Here is a 22,566-nt window from a genome sequence, read left to right as displayed (position 1 = left end):
TATATCTGCTCTCATGCAATGAGCTCTGCAGTCCTCAAACAAATCAACGTGTTTGCGAGTCTCATTGCAGCAAGCCACCAGCAGCAGTTGCTGTATAGCACAGAATATAGAGACAAATGTAGATTTATCACAGAGCTTCCTATTCTACAGTCCAAACACAAATACTTTCACTGCAGATAGATGTGGAAAGGCTGTACAGTGCCTGCAACTATATTGCAGCAAAGTGGATTATTAAGAACACAGTAAGACTTTATGCCTAATTTCAGAGTTTGCACACATATAGGAATTAAAGTTCAAAGATCTCATTCACAATTACACTGAAGAACTAAGATTTCTTTCCACTGTCCAAGCAACATGAATGAGTCATGTTGCACATGAAATTAAAACTCCCAGCAGTTTATCTTTCTAGGATTACATGGAGTTTTCAATGTAAAAATCACATCTTCTGTTGAACAAAGGTTCATTTTACAGACCAGATCCATTGGATCAGAACAAAGACTGCAGTAAATCAGCTTTGTGGAGCTATGCTGATTTTCCCTCGCTGGTCTATATCTCAAGAACCACCTTTCAGTCATTTGTGTAGGAGGTAAAGTTTGTTAGTAATATTACCCTGGGAAATGGGTATTATTCTACAGGGAGTAAAAAAGAAAAAAAGCCCAGCATCCCATAAGCTATCTCTTTTCACTCTGATAAGGGCACAAAACATGTCTGCAAGGACAGATCAATTGTCAGCAAAACTGTTTCCCTGATGAATTGCTCATTCTTAATTAACATGTTGCTAAAGAAGTATCTTTGTATCTATGTGTATCCGTGCCCTTTCTTACAAGGACTTCTAAACCCATTGAAGATGTATCTGCACAGACATTCCTTTCCTCAATTCTTCCTATCGGCTAGACAGGGCACAATAGGCCTGGGCAACAGGTCAAGGAAAACCACTTTTAAGACCTGATCCTTGTTTCATTCCTGACTTTATCTCACATTAGTCTGCTTCTGCCTGTTTTGAAACGAGTAATATCTGCATTTTTGGTTATGTAGAGTAAATGATGTCTCTGGCTGGAGAGACATCCATGACCTCCTATAGAAAGATAGGAGGTCATAAAATCAGTAGCATTGTCCACTACCTTTGTGTTAACCCTCTTTTCTATGTTTTTCATTTCTTCTTAGAGAAAAAGGAGACTTGACAATAATCTAGTACGTTAGTGAGAAGACATGTTAAAGTCTCTCTTTTAACTGTAAAAATATCAACAATCACAATCCCTGAGTTTTAGTAGAAGCTTTTCTTCCTGCTTTTTCCACTAATTACAAGGTAAAAAAGGGTATTTTTCCAGGTCAGACAGTGTTACAGCAACTCAAGACTAGACAAATTCTTCCAAACACTCAGAGTCGTATTATGAACAGCTTCCACATTTCAGTAAGGCAAAATATATCTATCTCTGGGGCAGTGCATAACATTATTCAGCTTCTTCCTTTACTGGATGGAGTGTGCACTTGTCAATCTGTGTGCAGCCCCTTCTATCATGGTTAAGAATTGGTATCCATCTCCCAGATTTCACATCCTTCTAATGGGAAAGGTCAACAGATTGGTGGTAAGAAGCAAAGCATGAAATAGAGGTGAGAACATAACAAAAGAGGGAGAAGAGAGAAAAGAAATAATTTCAATACCATACACTAAATGCCCAAATGTTAATAAAAAAAATCCTCAATGGTTACTTGACAGTGTCTCACAGAAGGAAAGCTTGAGAAAAAAAAAGATCTCTCCATTGTGCGGGGTTTTTCTTTGTAACTCAATTGTATCCTTTATATCAGCCTTTCATCTTCCCAACAGCCAACTCAGGGAATATTTACAATAAAAATAGAAGTTGGATTTGTTACAATTTGTTGAGACTGCAGATTTCCAATTAAAGGTGGTGGTATTCCTTCTGTCTGTATAGTTTTTACTTGGCTACCAAATGTAATCTAACTGACCCTTTAGAATACCCTTTAAAAAAATCACAAACACTGGTCTCCTTGAGAACTCACGAAGGATGAAAGAGGAGAGTTTCTGCTTTGTTGTCTAAGGTTTACTCAGTAAAAGGTAGAGAATGTGAGACTTTACTAGTTGTATACTGATTGTGCAGCTTTATTTCCTAGAACAAAGACACTGTTCCTTCAAAGAACACTAGTAGTAGCACAGGAAAGTCATTTTAATATTTGACATCCATAATATTTAACACTGTGGCTGGATTTTGTTCAAGTGAAAGGAATTTATCCATGACAATTAAATAATTCATTGCATAGTTCAAAAGACCCTGATAAGAGTTACACCACAAGCCATACTGCTTTTCCTGCTTTAATTACAAATTTGTAGTTAAAGCACATGACAGGGTTTCAGGGCTGGGTTCCACTTCCCGCCCTGTGATGGGTTACTGGAGCCAATTTCCTTCATCTCAACCTTCCTGGGCCACATCCTTTGCTGGTGTAAATCAGAAGAGGTCCACCAACTGGAAAGGCATTCTGCAGATTTACACCAGCTGTGAATTTGAGTTCTTGACCAGAAAAAAATGGGAATGGAAATGGATCTTCTGTGTCAGAAGAGTTACTTCTTGATGTTGGTTAAGGCATTTAAGAAGTTTCATTCTTTTTAACAAATGAGACCAATATCTAACTTCAAAGATAGGCACACAAAGAACTTGCAGTTGAGTATTTTAGAGCCTTTAGAATGACTAAATTGTGTACTACATTTAACTGACGAACAACATACAGAAAGACATTCCAGGAACAGGAGACCCAAATACACTGTAGAATTTTCCTTCCCATTTCTTCTTTACATTTGATTGAATATTTTCACTCTTTTGGACCAACAGAAATAAAAATGCCTAGATCAGCTCTGAAAACAATATCCTGCTGCTTTTGCTATGGATTCTCCTATACATCAAGTGTTTTAACTAACGTAGGGAAAATGGCTATTTCTTACTGGTGGGGCTACAATATGAGTAACTTAACTTCAAAGATGCCGGGTCAGATTGGATAGCAAACATCAAAAGCTTTTGACTCGTGCTGAGTAAACTTTGTATTCTGACACACAAGTTCTTATCTGTTCTGTTCCAGACTTGAGAGAGAGAGGGGCTAAATCTAACCAAATCACATTGTTTTTCCTTACAGCTGCCAACTTGGAAAAATATCAGGGCACAAAGGAACCATTAAAAACAAAACAAAAAAAGACATGTTTTTGTTAGTTCCTAAGCAACACAATATTGCCAAGATGGTGGCTCCTACGAAAATTAGAAAATATTAGTTACACATCACACTGTTATTTATTTATACTGCTCTGTGAAGCATTATTTTTTTTCCTTCTTGCAAACTGACAGATATTATGGAAAATCTGTTCTTTTGAGCAGGGTGTTTACACCACAACTCTTATGTATGTTTTGTCAGCAGCTTAGTCCATTTGTTAATTCCCATTTCTATTTTAACATTTATTTTGCTAGTTACTGGGTTGAAAAAAAAATGGAGGGGGGGAGAGAGAAAGAGAAAGAGAGAAAGTAAGTGAGAAAGAGAGAAAGAAAGAGAGCAAGAGAGAGAGAGAAAGAAAGAAAAAAAAGGACTTTAAAACTTTACATCCACAAAAATGAATTATTTTGTTGAGATTGTCAAAGTCATTTAAGAAAAATTAAAATCCTATCGCATTAGTATTAATTATACAAATTTAAGAACAACTTTTTAAAACCTCAGCCTGCTTGTTCATAGCACTCCAGGGTAGTGTGGAACACAGGAAACAAGAGTGCTTCACTCCACCTTCATTATTCAGCTAAAATGCATTTACCACATGGATCCTCCTACTCATGACAAAGCCTTAATTACACCGAAGATACTCCATGCTGGTGAAGGATTGAAATTACAGTAAGGTGACAAGGAAGTTTAATAGTTCCTGGAAAATGCAATTGCAACATCTGCCTTGGAATCAAATGGCCTGCCCTTACGTTTTGTAGAGTTTTACTCAGGAATTCAGCTTCTGAACCTAGAAAGTCTGTCTGCTTACCTTAGAAGGTAGAAGTCACGTCATGCATCATTTCAGCATTCTGATGGAAAGCTTTAAAACACAGCTGCGAATGAATGGATAGTAGAGTACCATTTCTGATCACCACACAGTACTTTGTTTCCACAAATACTCCACATTAGTTGTACCATGTGCAGTCTTTCCATGATAGCTGAAAGGTAACCTATCAGAGAAAGAAGAAAAAGAGAAAAGGGAAGTTTCTCGTATTGAAAGGTTTTCATTTTCTGATCCACAGTTCACAGACCTTCTGAGACACTGCAGTCTACTGTACCAAACTCCCACCTTTGAAACAGGCTGAGGAGTAACTGCTCCAAGGATAAATTCCAACACAAACACAGGAATCTGAGCACATACGAATACAAACACATCTGAATATGTTTCAGCTGCATTTGTTATAATGAGTTGGGTAAATGTGGAAAGAGGCCTTTAAGGAGCAAAAAGCATCATTAGTGCACCCCAACAATGTATAACACAAGACCATAGCTTTTTCAAGGAGGCCGCTGCAGCCTGCAGAGTCAGACCCCTTCCAAGACATGTTTCCAGGACTTGCCAGAAATCCTTCAGCAGCATTCATGGTGCAAGGTGAAAAGTGGTTACTGTGTGGAGCTCAGGCAGCACTGCATAGCAGTGACTGAGGATGCAAACTGGAAAGGAACAGTGCTACCACTAAAGTCACCACAGGGACTGTGGCCTTTTGGACTGACCACAGCTGCTGTACTAAGAGAGAAGGGCCATATTTTGACCTTCCTTCTCATTCATCAGCAGGGGAGAAATTCTGTCCCCATCACAGTATGAACAGCATCCCTTGGAATGGTCTTGTCTTCCAAAGTTATAAGGCTCCTTCAACAGAAATACTTAAAAACCTGGTTTTCAAAGTGCGTATGGCTGAGGAAGGACATAAGAGCAAACAGCTCATTCATAATCAGGGTTTGACATGAGGAGATGTGTTGCTATATTTTTCAACTTGCTGTAAATTCACATCCAACACACTCCTGTCTCATGCTTTATATCCTGCAACAGGCACACTTGGGATGATTGAATTAATTGAATGAAACAATATTAAGAATTTTAGATTTCCTTCAGATTTAGGGTAGTCCTAAATCCCAGTGACAGACTGGAAGTTTAACGAACAGTGTGAGTAGACCCACCATAAGGCTCTTCCACAACTAGGATATGGTTTCATGTCGACTTTCAAAAGTTACCCATAAAATTATTACAAAACTCTGTTTTCAACATTTACTGGCTTATTTCACAGAGGTCTTATTTTGGCTTCAATACTACTCAGGTATTTAGGAAGACCTGAATTTCATTCATTGACCTAATTGAGGTTTTCTTTGTGATTTTTGGAAGCTGTTGTTTCTAGCCCTCTGTCCCCCATCCATGTAACAGGGGTACTAATCTTCTGCTTTTCTCACTGGGGTATCATGAAAATTAATGCAGGTAAGATCAGGAGATGCAATAATAATAGTACTAGAATAAAGAAATTTTCACATACAGCTACCCAGTTAGGGACCAATTTTAATCTCACTTCTGTATAACCATATACTTTAGATGACAAGAGTAAATCTATTCTTTTTTGCATAGTGTTTGTGTTCCTTTACTTGCCTTGGATGTGGAAAAGTGTGATTGTAGAAACCCAGTTAAGAAAAAACTTTCAAAACAGGAGAAAATATATTTCTTTTGGAAATAAAAAATAAGTGAAAATATAAAAAAGTAACCAGTGAAAACAGCCGAGATTCAATCGAATTTTAAATATTTTCTTCAGCTATATAGTTTTTGTAATTTAGTGGAGAATCACTTGAAACCATTCAAAGATACAACCTTACATCTTATTCTGCTGTAAGATTAACTTTTGTGGAGAAGACAGGCAAGATGCTAAATGCTGCATATAAGGAATGCTCAGAGTAATCCAGGCAAGATGAAGATGTTAACACAAGAAGTGTTAACACCACTTGAGTAATCAAGAAGGACACTAAATCTGCCTTCCTTGGTCATAGTTATAATGTGCCCTATTGACACAAACCCAGTTCTCTGAACTAAACAAAACCATTTCCAAGCGAGGCTGGAGATTCAGCTCTCCCCTCTGCTGTGTGACTGCACAGAGAATCTGTAATGGGGAACAGTGCTGGGCTCTCTTAAGCCTTCATGTCAAGATATGGATATCCATAGAGACAAGAGAAATTGTCTCAGGAGTTGTTCTGAGATTCCTCAATGCAGCCTTTGATTGCCCTCACACACCCTGCTAACCACTCTGAATTTTATCGCTGACATCAATTTTAGGCTATGCATATATTCCAAAGTGGAATATACAGCTCCTACAGACATACTGTAGGAGTATGAGAAATACTTGCTTTAAGACAAAATTTGGAGGGCTATAAGACAACAAGTGTTAACCACATCTTGAATTTTCTTCCCACATCGACTCTTTAACTAGTAAATTTGAACACATTTTGAGTCTTCACTGCTCCTGTGGCAAAAAGAATTCACATCTAGTTGAATGATGAATTTGCAAATACCCAAAATGACCTGGAATGAACAAACAATAATTTTTCCTGCAGAGTTTGCACAGATACCTGCTTTATGGAGCTCTTAGGACTATGGTAAAAATCATCAAGAGAGAATAAATATTTAGCTTGGGCTGCAAGGGAAGAGTATGTTAACACACCTCTGCATTTCTGGATTTTTGCTGGAACTTGGAGCAGAAGCGTCAAGAAACCACAAAGAAAACTGATCTCACACTATGCTCAGATTAACTACAAGTAAAACATGCTGTGAATCATTCATACATATCTGTTTTATTGAACAGAGAAATTCCAGACAATATAAATCTACATTTTTCAGCCTATCCTAAGCAAAGGTCTCCAAGCACCTTAACTTATGTGATAGATCTAATCTCAGTGTTTGCTATGAGGCTTGCTGTGACACAGCCATGAGCCCCATATTGCAGGTGAGGAACTACCATTCAAGATCAGTCACACCAAGCAACATAGCAAAGGGATTCATGGCAGAGACATGATTTAACCCAAGTTCCCCGATCCCCAGTCTGTCCCTGAAACTTGGAAGTTTATCTGAACAGAATCAGTGGGGTTTTTTTCCTGTTCTTTCCACTGTATATCTCAATTTGGGACAAAATAAAACAATAAGCAATCAGGAATATGATAACTCATATTTCTTAACTGCAAGGGGACAGGCACATGCTATTTGGGTTGGGCACTTTCAGGTGTTCCCTGCACTCTGAATTACCTCCCTGAAGCCTTGCCCCATGCATTTTTGCAGTATCTGTGGAGAAGCATTGCCTACCACTGCAAAGGTGGTTCCTACTAAAACAACAAATACCAAAGTTCTTCTAACTTGGCTATCTGACAAAAGTCCATTTTGTTATCCCAGATCCCAAAAGCTAGTGGCACCTGAAGGCAGAGCCAAAAGGCTCTGCTGATTAGGCCAGGTTTCACCCCCACAAAGCTTGAACATGCACTTCTTACTTTGTTCTTTACCTAATGAGGGTTTTCCTCAGGTAGGGCTCTGCTTTTTTAGTTGAAAAGCAGCCTATAGGAAAAGGTATGCAGGGATATCACTTTTCACACTGTTGTTGACATGGTATTTCTTACTGCCCTCTTCTGTAAGGGCTTTGGGAAAGAACTATCCCCTAAACTAGCTCTGACCTTCAATCATTATATACTGCTCTCCCACTTGAAGGTCTGACAGCACACTACAAACATGGCCTCAGTCCGCGCAATGCACTCCTGAGCCAGGTGAGGTTCCCATATTTTTAGAAGCAACAGGCTCCCTGATTGCCCGAGACTCCTCAGATGAGCAGGGCCATCAGTGGGTGAGTTCACACCCAACTAGAGTTCAGGGTGTTTTTGGAAAGGACACCTGCCTCAAATCTAGTTTTACATGTTTTTTTCATCTGCGCTGACCACATCCCAAGAACAACTGGGTGAGCAGGTGCTGCTTGGTGAACGGGGGTGTGTGAAAGAGGATGCACACATGCACTGATGTGTGGAAATGTGGCATCTCTTGTGAACCCTCGGTACTGTTTCATTATCTGAATTCTTTTAATTAACAAACATCTGCCAACTCCTGCACTCTGTCAGAATATACCGCTGATGTTCCCTTTGTAGTGCCTTTCATAACATATGTAAACAGACGAAAGAAAAATCTTGCTGTTATCATCTTTCGATTTTATGAGTAGCTGGGGCTGTTTAAACTATAGATTAACTTTTACGGGCCCATCTCTCTCTCCAACTACCACCACCATCACCCCCCCGCACTGTTTGAATAGCCAACTTTCCTGTGTAGGTGTGTCAGATAAAGATCATTTTAGTAGATGTTTAAGAGGAAGGGAGTCTTGTTGCACTGAAACTAAAATCATAACACTCATTTAATGTCCCCATATGTGCTATGTCACCTCTCCTCTCAGCATTCTTGGATGAGTCTATACTTTTGGGGCAAAGATCCCAGTAAAGTGATAGGTGTCTTATGTGTTACTGCAATTGCAATGTTGGGGGCGGGGTCTTTCAGCAAACTCAAGAAAATTAGTCCTTTTTTTGCTTTTTCCATGTCAATACATTTTCCAAAGCTACACTTCTTATGTCATACAACTCCAATTCTCTGACAAAGCAGAGACCGGATTATGAATATATTGTCTAGCTCAAATGTGAATTACCTGCCCAGGATATGTTTCTACCACACCCAATGGTCATATACCTGGAAATGGTGAAGGGTGTCTGCAACAGCGATTCTTCCATCTGAGTGGTGTTGTGTGAGCATTACACATACAGGTCTTCAAGTTGGATCACACAGCCAAGCATATCACAGATTAGGTGCAAACTACGTGTGCTGCTTCTACAGCCTCAAGCTCACAGCATGTTTTATGAAGATATATTACTACCCCACCCCAGCTGAGTAAGATGCTTTTGTTTCCATCCTGCCTGAAAATTGGTTGTGGTTGAAAAAAGTGGAAAGAAAGACTATACTTTTCCTGACCTCCATTCCCTGACCACCTGTATTTCTCTTGCATTATAACATATTTGAATAGTCTTCCTTTTATTGTCCAAAGAAATAAGTGCAAAGACACATAGTAGCTATTCTGTTTATGAGATCTCCTGTAGTTGTCTTCTCTCACACTTCTGTGCACAACAAGCAGAGCATGTACTTCTAGGCTTTCACTTTAGGTGATGCAAACCAGCAACAAGAAATAAGAGAACACTATACACAGTTTGAAGCATTAAAGTGACTCAAAGTCCTAGTCCCCTGCTTCTTTTCCCACATAGTCTTTCCCCTTTAAATACCTCTCCTTTCTCTTGGAACATTATTCCACCTTAATCTGCAACCTTTACTTTCTGGTTCTGAACAGCTCCTACCTCCACAATCCCTTTGTGCAACCAACTCTTCCCCTCAGCGCTGAAAGGAGCCTTAAAATCTGCCAGTCCCATCTCTGCTTGCTAACCCTTTTTTTTTTTCTTTTTCCCATTATGCTGCTCTTTCAGCTCCAGTCAGTCTTGCCATTTCCATGATCAGTTCCCAAGAGGACCTCAAATGAGGTCCCAGGTGAGACATATACTATTCTTTTCCTGGTCACATCATAATAAGTTTCATGTACTCTCCTGGGCTTTGAAAGTTCAAAGCATTTTCTATTACTCATTAAAAGTGAAGTCAGCGGCTGATGTGGCTGAGCTAGGTTTGGATAAAGAACCTAGGTGTGCTGGAGACAGACAGAAGGAAGTGCTTGAACAAACATTTCTTAGTTCAGGAAAAGATAGAGCCAGTCCCACTGAAAATAGAGAGGCAAATTTCATTTTCCCCACAAATTTCCTGCAATCTAATTTTTTTAAAAATTCAAGATATTTACAGTGTCTGTTCTGTGCTCAGATTAACAAAGTTAAACTATCAACATAAGCACTTGTGAAGAAAAGTCAGTCCATGGATACTACAGAGAGATGGCTTTTCTACATCAACCTTTTCTAAAGTGCTTGCAGTCACACAGAACATCTGAAGTGTTTGAACTTGTGCAATTAGAACAAGTTGTCAGGGACACAAAAAGCTTTTCAGAAGAGCACAGAAGCTGCCCGTATGTTATCTACCAGTGTCATATACCTTCAGTCTAAGAATCATCAGAGCCTAGGCAGCAGGGTATGAAATAAAAATCTTCTACACCAACCATATTTCAGCAAGCTGCGATTTTTTTCTCTAATAAACCCTCTTCCCTGCAGCTTTTCCTTCTGTCTCTAAGTTCTTCTTTTTTTTTGCTCTCTGCCCTCTGTACTTTTTCTATTTTTCCCCCATTTCTTTGTCTTGTCCCTCCTCTCCCCTTGTTTCTTTTCCCCTTTCTTTATCTGCTCCTCACCAGCATACATTAGTCTTCCTCAGCCCCAGTGCTTTGATCCCTTTTTTCTTTCTTGCTTCTTCCTATTCTCCTCTCTCTCGTTTCCTCTTTTACCTGAATTGGATTGTTGCAGGTCTCTGTGCCGAGTCAAGGAGCCCTCACTTCCAACTTCATATCAGTACACAAACATTGTTCCCATCTCAGAAACCACACATTCTTCCAAAATTTATAATTAGATTTTTTAAGGAAAAGTGCAAGGCAAAAAGTTCTCCTCCTGAATAAATATTCTCAAAGATTCAGCGCTTGAATCTAGAGCTTTGGTCTCTTGCCCTGTGAAAACTGTGTCTAGTTGTGAGAGTCAGATGAATTTTCCCAGACTTTGGCAATGGTTGGCAGCTGGCAAAGCCTCATTGACAGCAGACTTCCGGTTCTGGATTTCATAGACTGGCTTTGTTCTGAATCTGAACAAAATATCCAAATTTTGAAATGCTACATAAAAATTTCACTTTGACTCACGACATTTAGATTAGAGTATATAACAAGGAAAATAAAAACAAAATTTATTTCAAAATAGGATTGGAAATGCATCCTTCTAAAATAGTGAAATAGGATGTTTTTCCTAGATTTTCATCTGGACAAAATTTTCATTAATTCCAGGGCATTTTTCAAGGTGCTCTCAGAAAAGGGTGGAAGAAACTGTGAATTGTTGGAGATCTTTGAGAAATGGTGTTGAGATTTTAAATGCCTTGCATATATATGGTCCCTGGGTACACACTGTTGTTCTGCAGTACATCATGACAAACAGGATCAGGTCTCAATTAGCCTTGGTGTTCCATAGACATAACTGAGCTAGCTTTAAATTAGCTAATGTGACCTCTATTAGCACCACAGTTATGGTAAAATTATGAACTTCATGAACCTAAGGAAATAGACAATTTGCCCCAAACAAGCCCTCTGGTGTCTTGGCTTCACAGTTTAAAGATGATACTGGTTTGGCTGCAACAACTGGAGTTACTGGGTTGATTTCTCCAGGGCCCGAGCTGCTGGGGAGGATTAGTTGTGTCCTGTGGTCTCACTGTCCCTAGCCAGCCTGAACAACATAGACAGGATTTCAGCTGGCATTTGCAGTCAGCGGGAGCTGTGCGTAAGCAAGTGCCATATTTCATGCTGTTCTGAGTGAATATCCCTGCACAACCAGAGCTGCACTGCCTCTTACATGACAGGAGTCCTGGGACATGAAGGGTAGTGCCAGCAGCAGGAACCCTCCTGTGTGCAGCTTGGGGCTGTGACCTGGAACAGTGTGGTAAACTCAGTACTGGTTCTTGTTAAGGGACAGCTGAAAGGACCAAGCTGCCACATAGTCATTTGAGGGAAACATCCAATTTTGGCCCATTTGAATCTAGAAGGCCCATCAAGCAAGCACAACTATGGCACGGCCTTTTCCACAGCCAGGGACATGTGTTCTCACACACCCCTGTCTAAGCAGCAAACAAATTTACATATCAACCACTTACCACAATGGACAGAATGGTTAGGGCATTTGCACCGCTTCTGAAGTGGAGCTTGAGGCTCCGACTTCTGCAGAAGTCTGTCATCAGTTGACCTGTCTGTAGGGGGTCACATGGGCAGAAAGTTAGGAACAGACTGATGTGAATCCTGGTCTAGACAATCAAAATCATGTACAAATACATGTATGTGTACAGCAGAACTGTTCGTTATATCCACTCAATGAAAGCAGGGCTGCTTAGACTCCCAAAACCGCTTCTAAGTGACTTCTCACTGTTACAGAATTCTTCCTTCCTTCTCCCACAACGCACCTCTAAATGGCTCTGATAATTTTCTGAGTCTTGAAATGTACTCTGAAGGTCCATTACATTGAATTTTTATAGACCAAGGAAAAGAAGCAGTAGAGATACTTCAACAGACATCTCTGAAAAAAATCCACTGAAGAATGGCTGGGAAAAAAATACAGATAGGAGTGGAAAAAGATGGAAGCGGATAGAGTAAGGACAGAGACAATCAGGAGAGTGGATGTGGAGGGACTACAGAAAGATCTGGTTTACAGGAGAAGCTGTGGAAATGTGGTCTTTACTAACTGAGCAAATGTGTCAAATGGGCTGGCTACAAATCCGGGCCAGGCCTTAGACTGTGGCCAACTCATTCCTACAAACCTTCTCACGTACCCCCAAGACAAAACTCTGCTGCTGAGTCAAGAGCAGTTCATAGACTTTCACTGGTAGATACTAAGCATGGGACACATTCACTCAAGCTGGATGTTTTGCAGAGACTGCAAGGTAGGGGTGCCTTCCCTTAATCTAGTCCACATCACTGGCAGAAGGAAAAAAAAGCTCAGAAAACACTACAGACACAAGAAGGTTGCTAACTGTTTTAAATACATCAGTCTCACAATATCTTACAAAGGAGGGTATTTCTCATTTTACAGATTATGAAACAGAGGCACTGAGGGACCAAGTGTCTTAACTAAAGATGAGCGAGCAAAAATGGGGAGTGAAGTGGCCCTCCTGATTTCCAGCTCACTGCCTCAGCAGCCAGAGGGACCAAGCTTGAATACAGATATTGTAAATGCTGCTGAGGGATGAGATGACACCATTTGAAAAGGTTTTTCCCTAATTTGCATAATAATAAATACATGTATAAGTGGAATTAACTAGCAGGTATTTTTTTCGTCTGTTTGTTTTAATTATTTCAAACTGTAGTGTTTGTAAATGTGATCGACACTAAACCTTTATTTAGCCTGTGCTTTGAATAAATGTAGCGACATTAAAATTAGTCACCATAACCTATAAATCGCAGGATGGGTTTAGTTATGAATGTTACAAGTGCTATATTAAGCTTCCAAACAGAATGAATTTCTTGCTCTAGGAGACCTTGAGAAGTTGTGTATTTCTAATGCAGAATGAGATACACAACTTGGAACAGTTTTTCGCAATAGCTTTAATTTCTGAGAAATGGATTTTCTTATTGCAGCCAGTTTAAGGACACGCTGGAAGACAGAAGACTGTTAAGTTAAATTCCCACTATTGTGTGTGTGAACTGTGCCACAGTAAGGGAGATTTTCAGCAGTACAACTGAAAATTTGGCATCTCATTCCTTTCAACTGTCACTGGGAGTTTGATGCCTTTTTGTTGTTGTTGTGTTTGAACATCCAAAAAAAGCCTATAGGTAATTATGTATTTTTATGGAAAGAATAGAGTTTGATTTCTAAATACCTGCTAACTCATACAGTATCCAAAATCCATAGGATATCAATTATTCCAGAAGGAATTCAGTTTATTACTTTTTTCTTCCATGATTCTATTTCTGATTGAGACCAAAAATCAAGATGATGTTCTCTTAAGATTATCGTTTTCTATATTGATCTTGCCTTTGTTATCTCAATGGCTTATTTGTTAGACAGAAAAGATATGGCTAGGCATATATCATTGTAGAATACAGGAAGATTCACTGAGATTGATGCATAAGCAAAGGACAAGCGCATTAACAAATCTAACTGTCCAAAATACAGAGCTCATGTTAACCAAGAAGCACATTACTGTGATTCCATCAGAATGTTCTTTTATTTATTTAACTTTCCCATTTTCATTTTTTATTTGGGTAAGATAATTGCCTGTGATAAGCTCTCTCTGTGTAGGTTGGAAGCATGCAGAAAGCCAGCCTTTAGACTGGAATATTTACGCTAAGCCTAAGCATTAATGATGTGTAATGGCCAGACCATATTTGCATATTGAAATGATCTCAATTAAAATCCTTTATCAGATGACTTCAAAGAGAGAACCTCTCAAACTGCAATATATTTTTCCATGAAACACAGCCTATTAGGGATATAATGTGTTTATCTGCATTTCTAAAGACAATAATTTTAGTGCTGATTCCATAAGTAGTAAAAGATACATTTCTTTCCTTAGGCTCCATACCACAAAATTCTTTTATCTTTCTTTATAATGCACTTACTAAGCCCTGAACTTCTTTGAAGGACAAAAACATAAAATAGTCCGCAGAACTTGAACTAAATAATGCCTTGCCCTTCGATATTGTTTCTCATCCTGAGAATCTAAGTACATTACAAAGATTTACAATGTCTAAAAGAGATAAGAGACTTATAGGGCTCTCTTCACCCACGACTGGAAGACAATCATCTCTGAGTAGGCACACAAAAACTTTTTATGGCATTGAGGAACAGAATGCAAGTGCAGAGTCTTTGCAAGAAACAATAAAGTAACCTACATAAAGAGGGTAAACTGCTAAAAAAAAAAAAAAAGGAAAAAGATAACTTACCAATTTATTTTTTCCATTTCTTGATGGAAAGACACATGCACATTTTCAGAAAATGCATTAAAATCTTATGTTTTAAAATACTCTATGTACTTTGGGGGAACAACATGCCATCTAACATATTAGAGTCACAATTAACACATATTAACCATTGGAAGACTGGGTTCTGATATCATAGATTATTTTCTGTCTCGTAGCTGGGAGCTGTCATTGAAAACCTGTGTGGCAAGTGTTTTCTTGATAATTGTTTTTTTATTGTTTTCTAAAGCCACATGAGTCATTATCAGCTAGGTCCTGGGCAAGAACTGCAGACTCATAAAATTAACCATGAGTTCCAAAGGTACAAAAATTTCAGCACAAAGATTTTTCATCCAGAATTTCTCAAGGGAACTAGTGCCACCTGCAACTCAGACATCCAGCAAGAGGGAAGGAATGATACAGTACAGTGACCTACCACTCACTGCAAATAAAAAATAGCCAGAGAAGAGACTCTATTTCCTCAAATCTAATATAACATTTTCTCACGCTGTAAGGATTGACAATCCTGGAGTCACCTATTAGGGATAAACTCCCTCAAATTATCTCACATATATCACAAGATGCAGTGTACACAGGGAAGCAGCTGCCACATATCAGTTCTTCTGAGGTAATTACCAGTGTATATTCTCACGGTAACTGTGAGGACGCTTCCTCATCTTTCAATTCATAGTAAACTACATCGTATTTATGACAGGGTAAGAGTAAAGAGAGCCTGGTTACCACACAGCTACTGATTTACAATAGCTTGCTCCCTTGTGTATGTACTCTTGCTCCTCAGCAATACACAGAAAGTTGAATTAGCTCACCTTGAACTTAAAACATTTTCATTATTTGAAATCATTTGTTATCCCTTATGCCAAGGGTCTTTCACTAAACAGGGAAATGAAAGCTATTAAAACAAATCATTTGTTGTTGCAAGAAAGTGCAGGAAGTACAGGCAAGGGTTTGTTTTTATTTAAGTTATAAGAGAGAAGGATTTGTGAGAATTAAAGAAAAAAAAAGAAAAATGTTAGTTTTAAAATATGGACAAACTCTTAGATGATGCCCTATAGTGTGGTTACAGCACTATAGTCTTCAGCTAGTGTTTTGACTATGAAATTTGAAGTCATGGAGTCCAACAGAAAATCAAAGAAAACAATATAATTGAATTAAACGAAAAATACTGGATGAGATTTATTGTAATTTCCCTCTTGAACCAAATGTGAGGTTTTATGGGATCAGACTAGATTTATCCATAGAAAAGGGTAAATGTGATTGACTTTGAAGAGTCTATAGTCTGAAATGTATTTACCCAAATAATTTCTTTTAATACTAAATAGCATTAATATACTATATACTCTATGATATATTTAGTACTGTTCTTGACTAGTATTAGTGGGTAGCATTAGTAAGCAGCATTTAGTACTACTAGTTCCTAGGATTAGTATTAGTACTAGGTGCTAATGGTGCAGAGTAATAGTAATAGTACTAAGTAGTTGTGCTAATAGTAGTAATATTTATCTGTTACACAGCCAAACACAATCAAGACAATCAAGAGTAGCCTGCAAAGCATTCATCATCAGGATCCTGCTGCTGAAACAGAGACACCAGTGTCAGTGAATTTGGGGGGATAACTACAAAGTGGTCCATATTTTCAAACACACATTCATAGCATTTCCAGTGTGCTCTTTAGAACTACTTATTCTTATATAGATAACCAGCATTCCATTATTAGTATCAGGCTAGCAAAAAATCTCCATCAGCTGAGGTAGAACACCAAGTTATCATCCATATTTCAGCAGGTGCAACATTCCCCTTGCGAAATAAGAGCCATAAGAAGGGCTACTGGAGGAAGAAATTCAAAGGCATTTGCAGCAGAATAACAACATCCCATTTAGCTTAATGTTTCTCGTTTTATTTGGAAGCTCAAAGCACGTTACCATCATTCATGCTTTGCTGTAATTGGACAGAGTGATTAGAACACCTTTTTATATTAAATGCACATTTTCCTTTCAATAATATCCATGCTAAATGAGAAGAATACTACTCAGCCAGTCAGCTGGGTTTGGAGCAATGATCTATTTTATCCCTCATTTTAAAAGCTTTTTCTAATCTGTGGTTTTGTACAGAAAGTGTACATGAAGACTGTCAATATACACTGGCTTAGAAAGGAGAAGAAACAGAAGAGCAACTCTTCAGAAATGTAGAGGATCCTGTAAGGAGAAGAATCGATTACTGCCAAACAAGCTTTCTGAAAGTTTATCACTCAAAACAAGAGGTCACGAAGACTGACACTGACAAGAAAACAACTGCAAAAAGCACTATGAGGAATTCAGACAGAATATCCTTCTGCAAAGGACTGTCATTGCACAGAATAAAATGGTCCTTGCTGAAGTCAGTAATAGATGTAAACTGTGAACACCAGTTCAAGAGGGAGCTGAACGTGTTTGGAGTAGGGAGTGAATGTAGCCATGCAGTCATGAGAAAGATAATTGTGCATAAGATGGTGAGCTACCATACCTGGTGATTTGTATTTTCTGTTGCCAGAGGCAAGGTTTTGATGGACCGTGTGCTTTTCTCTGGGCTATTATTACTTGTATGTCTCTAAAAAGTGCCCTCTGCTATCACAGCAGCCACAGTAATAAAATGTAAGTTAATAATATTATTTATCCTGTAACCATCACTCATGTTTACTGTTCAATCATTTCTTTTTCCTTTCCCACTATACCTCCCTCCTATTTGCATTTGAAGGTTAAAATCTCAACAAAAGCTATTCAGTGTACAGGTCTTTTTCAGCTCACACTGCTCTGTTGCCACATGCACAATACATATACACATACATAGACACACGTGTACTCAGATACTGTCTTGAGATCTTTCTCTTCTTATCTCCCCTATCTACCCAAAACTGTGTTTGAAATTTCTGTGCAAGATAGGACCATGAGTCTCTCCATGTTTTGCCTCTAAAGGGGCATGTTTTTCAGATTCCTACTCAACCAACAGTTGCCAAAACAATGAAACTCAATGGACAAAGCCATGACCTCCCTCAGGTGCTTAAGCCACCTTTGCCCCAGTTGCATCTAAACTGGGATGTTCCTAGTATCTCCAAATGGAGTCGCAGTGATTTGGAAAAGGAGTTTAACTGAGACACAAGCTGAAGTCCATCCCAGCCTGAGAAACTGGCCCATCACAACTCTCACATGTGCCTAACATTTTCTCCATCCTCCAGGGACAGGAAAGAAAGTCTGAACACAAACAAGAGAAAAGCCACCAAAGAGTCTTGGTATACGAACAGTATGATGGTGCTGAATCACACCACTGTCAATACAGTGAGCATATATGTAATACCTATTTGTCAAAAAAATAGAAGATGCAGAGGAAGTCAGGAACATTTTCAATTATATAAACTATGTAAAACAGGGGACTGACTCCAAACAGAACCCAGAAAAGTTGATTACCAGGTTTTGTATTTATATAGAAAACAAACCCTCTTCTTAAACGGTCTGTTTGCCTTTACATTACTAGTCTTTAGTTCCAAACAAAATAATCCTTACTGAGCCAGAGACAGTCCTCTACACGCAGCTGATGCAGTCAGACAGACAAAGGATAAAAGGGGAGCACAGAGGTGAAGACAGATGTCCATGTGCACTCAAACTCAGCACCAAGGCACAGCAACCTTTGTCCCAGCTAGAATAAGGCCTTTTCCATTTCACATCATTCAGGAAACAAACCCCACAGTTCTATTTCAGTCAACATGGATATAGCAGTAGTTATCTAAAGAGAAGGCAACTGTGTCCCATCTGATTTTTTGCCAGGTCTAGAACCACCCTGTGTATCTGAGGCGCTTGTTGAGGGCTACAGTCACCCTGGGCTCCCTCTTGCCAATGCCTCCACAGGAACAGAGATGGGAACCTCTACTACATAAAATCTGAATTGCTCCCTGAGATGACTATTGCCCTTCACTGACTAAGGAGGAAAACTGGGTATCTGTCCCCTTAATGGATGCAGTTAAGTATTTTCTCTTAGAGAGGATGCACCTGGGCCTATCTATACCTATATTTGACTAGACATACACAAAATGGGTTAAGGTCCTTTGCTTGTGATAGCACAGGATAGGCTAGGAAAAAAGCTGTAAATGCATTGTCACACACTGATAGTACCAATTCTCTCCCTTTCTACTGCAGTCTCCTTCCAAATATCATAAAGCACTTCACAGAACCAGAAGCCTTGCCTATCTAGCAGAAATACATCATGTAGGAACCACTTTGGTCCACTTAGTGCATTTGTAAGACATCTTCTAACCATGAACACATGTGTGAAACCACTTCACTCATTTCCCTTAACACCTCAGCCTCAGTTTGCATTGAGGGTTCACACCCCTGTACTAACCCCTTTTAAAATCCCACTTTAAACACACTTTTGTCCTCAAGAGTTTACGCTCTCCCTAGACAAGGAAAGATAATTATTCCTTGTGTTCTGCAGAAGGGGAACTGATGCCCAGAAAGTATTTATTGTACTGTTCATACTCAATACTAAGATTTAGAGTTGTTTCATAGAACTATCAAGATCCCATAACCTAAATGGAGACTGAACAAGACAATTTAGACGCATTGGCTTTTTATAGGGGCATGGCTATTGGAAAGCATAATGGCAACTAAAACTGACCAGGAGCTACATAGAGCCCACCACTGAATTTTATCAATGATGGCCAGGCAGCACGTCAATGACATTGGGGCTGTTCCTTGTGTATGCCAAGGGTAAGAAGGTGCTGGCCTACACTGTTAGGACTTCTTAAGTTATATACAGCACCACGCAACTGAGTTAGTTGTTTTAACTCATTCCTGAATTGGCTAAGAATAAAAGTAGCTGTCAAATACAAAAAAAAAAACACCTTCTGCAGTCTAACTAAGGTCACATTGGTAGTCTCTGTTCATCAGGAAAAGAAACCACATTCCCTGTGTCTCAATTTAGTGCTCCTTCCATAAGTGTATTTGCCAAAATATCCATACATTTGTAAACGTGTATAGACTGTACATAACAGTACAACCTCTGGGCTCCACACATATACCAAGGATTTTGGAAGCGTTACCTGAAGATCCCTTTTGTAATGTCACCAACAATAGACCCACAACAAAACTGTGGTGGTTCAAAGCATAATTTTAAGTGACCAGCATAGCTGCAATACATTCTCCAATCTCAGTGCTGCAGAAAAGAGAGTTTCTACACTGAAATCCAGGCCTAAGATTGTGCCTCTGAAAAATATCCTAGTATTTCTAATGCTGTAGATGGGAAGACTGAGGGGCAATGTCATGGAGCATCTAGGGACCTGAATCTGACAACCTTTACAGGAGTGAAAGAGAAAGTCTGTAGCCAAACATCAAGGAATGATAACAGCATCAAGTCCAAGTCTCTCAGGGCTGGAACCATATAGATATTGAAGCTACTACTTCCACTAGAGGTTTGGATCGTGGCACCAAAGACTGCCTCTTCCCTATCTAGAACATCTATTCTAAGTGTACATGGAGTCCCTCACAAACACAATAGATAATTTTGTCCTACAGACACATTTGTAACACATTAAATTGGAGCAATGCTGATTAACAGCTGGACTACAAAGATACCTGCACCTTCACCCAACTGAATGGACCAGGATTTTTTCAGAATAGGCAAGTGAAGCCTCTTCCCCATTCAATAAATAATACATTAAACACACACATCCTTTCCCAACACAGAGAACCTATTTACCTTTCAGTGCTGGTTTACTAGCACTTACACAAACAGACAAGATGGTGGGGCAGGGGGCAGAGAAGGACCTAGCACACAGGTTTGCTTTTCTGAAATGGTATTACGAGAAGATCAGCTGGGATAGGAAAAACAGGATATCAAATACTGAGGAAATAAATGAACTGTAAAAACACCTATTGTTGTAACAGTATTTCAAATTGAAGAGTTCCTTGTGTTTTTTAAGGAAGGTTTTCTGTAGCAGTGGGAACTATATTCGCCCTTAAGTATGCTGTACAGAAAGAAACTTCCTATAAGAGAGCCCAGTGGTTTTCCCCATGAGAAGATAAGGGCTCTTCACTTCTACATTATCAAAAGAAAAATAGTTGTTGTCAATCCTTTAATCCTCCTGTAATTAGTTGAAATGCAGGAATTCATCTTCAGTAATGTCTTGTTCTTCTTCAGGCAAATTTATTTCCCTCTTCCACTCTTCCTCATAAAACAAGATTCACTTAATTCGTTCAACAGATAGGGCTGAAACCAAACCCCAATTCCAAAGACATTCAGCAACTAAGAAATTTCCAGACAGTGACAACTTTAAAGGCTGATTCTGAAAGACATTAAGCAGTCTTACAGCAGCCACAGAACACAAGGTCCTTTAAAAAAAAAAAAAAAATCCCCTTTCCCTTCATCTGTGCTTATTAGAGCTCTAGAGACTTAAATGAAAGTATTACTGCACCTGCAGCTTGTCAGAGAAACACACCCTTCTTCACACTGCTATCAAAACCAGGCCAACAACAAAAAAGACGTAAAATTTCGTCTTGAAAACAATGAGGCTACAGGTGTGAGGGAGGTCATAATCCAAAGACAGTGCAGTTCACAAGTGAAAATGGGGACAGAACTCAGCCTGAGTTCTTTATGGTGAGAGGGCTGGCTTTAAATTCCTAGGCAGAATTTTGCAAAGCTGAGGTCTAATAAAACCCCAAACTCAGTGTCTTTTTATTCATAAACTAAGTAAATTTGCTACTGAAAGCATAAAGATACAAACATAGAGGCTTGCAGTGCCATTTTAAGAGTCCAATTTTCAGTAGAATGGTTCATGAAGAAGTATATTAAAGAACCTTTTTTTTTCTTGTGTTAGGATATCATTAATGCTTCTTTGTTTTATTAGCATGGAGGGATATTCCCAGTATGTATGCCAGACTAGGATACCATACACTTCCACATCATCTTTATCTGAAAATGATTTTTTTGCTGAATGTGAGTCCTACAGATAGGAGAGGGTAGAACCACAATACAGTGCTCTTTAAACACTGCATGCTTTTTTTTTCCTAAATATGCCATTACTTCTAAGTGTTATGGCCTTCTTTTTAAAGTCATTTACACTAGAAAGCTAAGAGTACTTTACAGCACCCTGCAAATTTCCATAAATAACAATTGGCCATGAGAGTTTCTTTTCACCTATTCCATAGAGGGAGACTTCCAGAGAAGAGCCAGAAAAGGTGGAGATCACTTTAAAATGCTTCTCTCTGTCATTTCCAATACCCCGCCTAATTCAGCTAGGCCAAAATCTCACTTGAAGTGAGCTGAAGTAGAAGCTTTTTGTGTGTGTATGGAACCATATCCAGCTGGGAGAGCAGTTAAATGCTTGCCCATCCCCTTAACTCTGGGCATGTAAATTCAAGACGAAGAGAGCTGTTTTGACGTTCTTGGCTGGAAATCACTCTCCACACCTATACTTTAATGCATCTACTGTACGTGGTAGTTTGGCTGCTTTCTCTCACTACCATCTGTTCTGATGGCACGGTGCCTGCTCACAAGTTGAATGATATATAGGTGCCAGGCAACAATGCGTTTTGATGGGCAGACTGCACAACACTGCAATTGTCATCTCTTGTGCATGAAGGCCACACTCTGTGCCAGCAATGAAACATTGGCACTTTGTATCTCCATACACTTGTTCACACCTGTTGACACTTACGTGCCAAAATGGAATACTTGAACAAGGGAGTTTGCAGGCTTGCTTAACTCCCCACTAGGAATTAGCATTACCTGGAAGTATACCCAGCCTTGGCTCAGTCATCATCCTGTGCCTCAAGCAGACATTGGATCACAGTCTGGAATAATTCTGTGGGTCTTCACCTTAATATTCTCCTAGATCTGTATGTCT

The sequence above is a fragment of the Strix uralensis genome, chromosome 3 (genome assembly GCF_047716275.1).
Source record: "Strix uralensis isolate ZFMK-TIS-50842 chromosome 3, bStrUra1, whole genome shotgun sequence".
Taxonomy (NCBI): Eukaryota; Metazoa; Chordata; class Aves; order Strigiformes; family Strigidae; genus Strix; species Strix uralensis.
The sequence above is the reverse complement of the archived record's forward strand: the minus strand, read 5'-3'. Positions refer to the sequence as shown.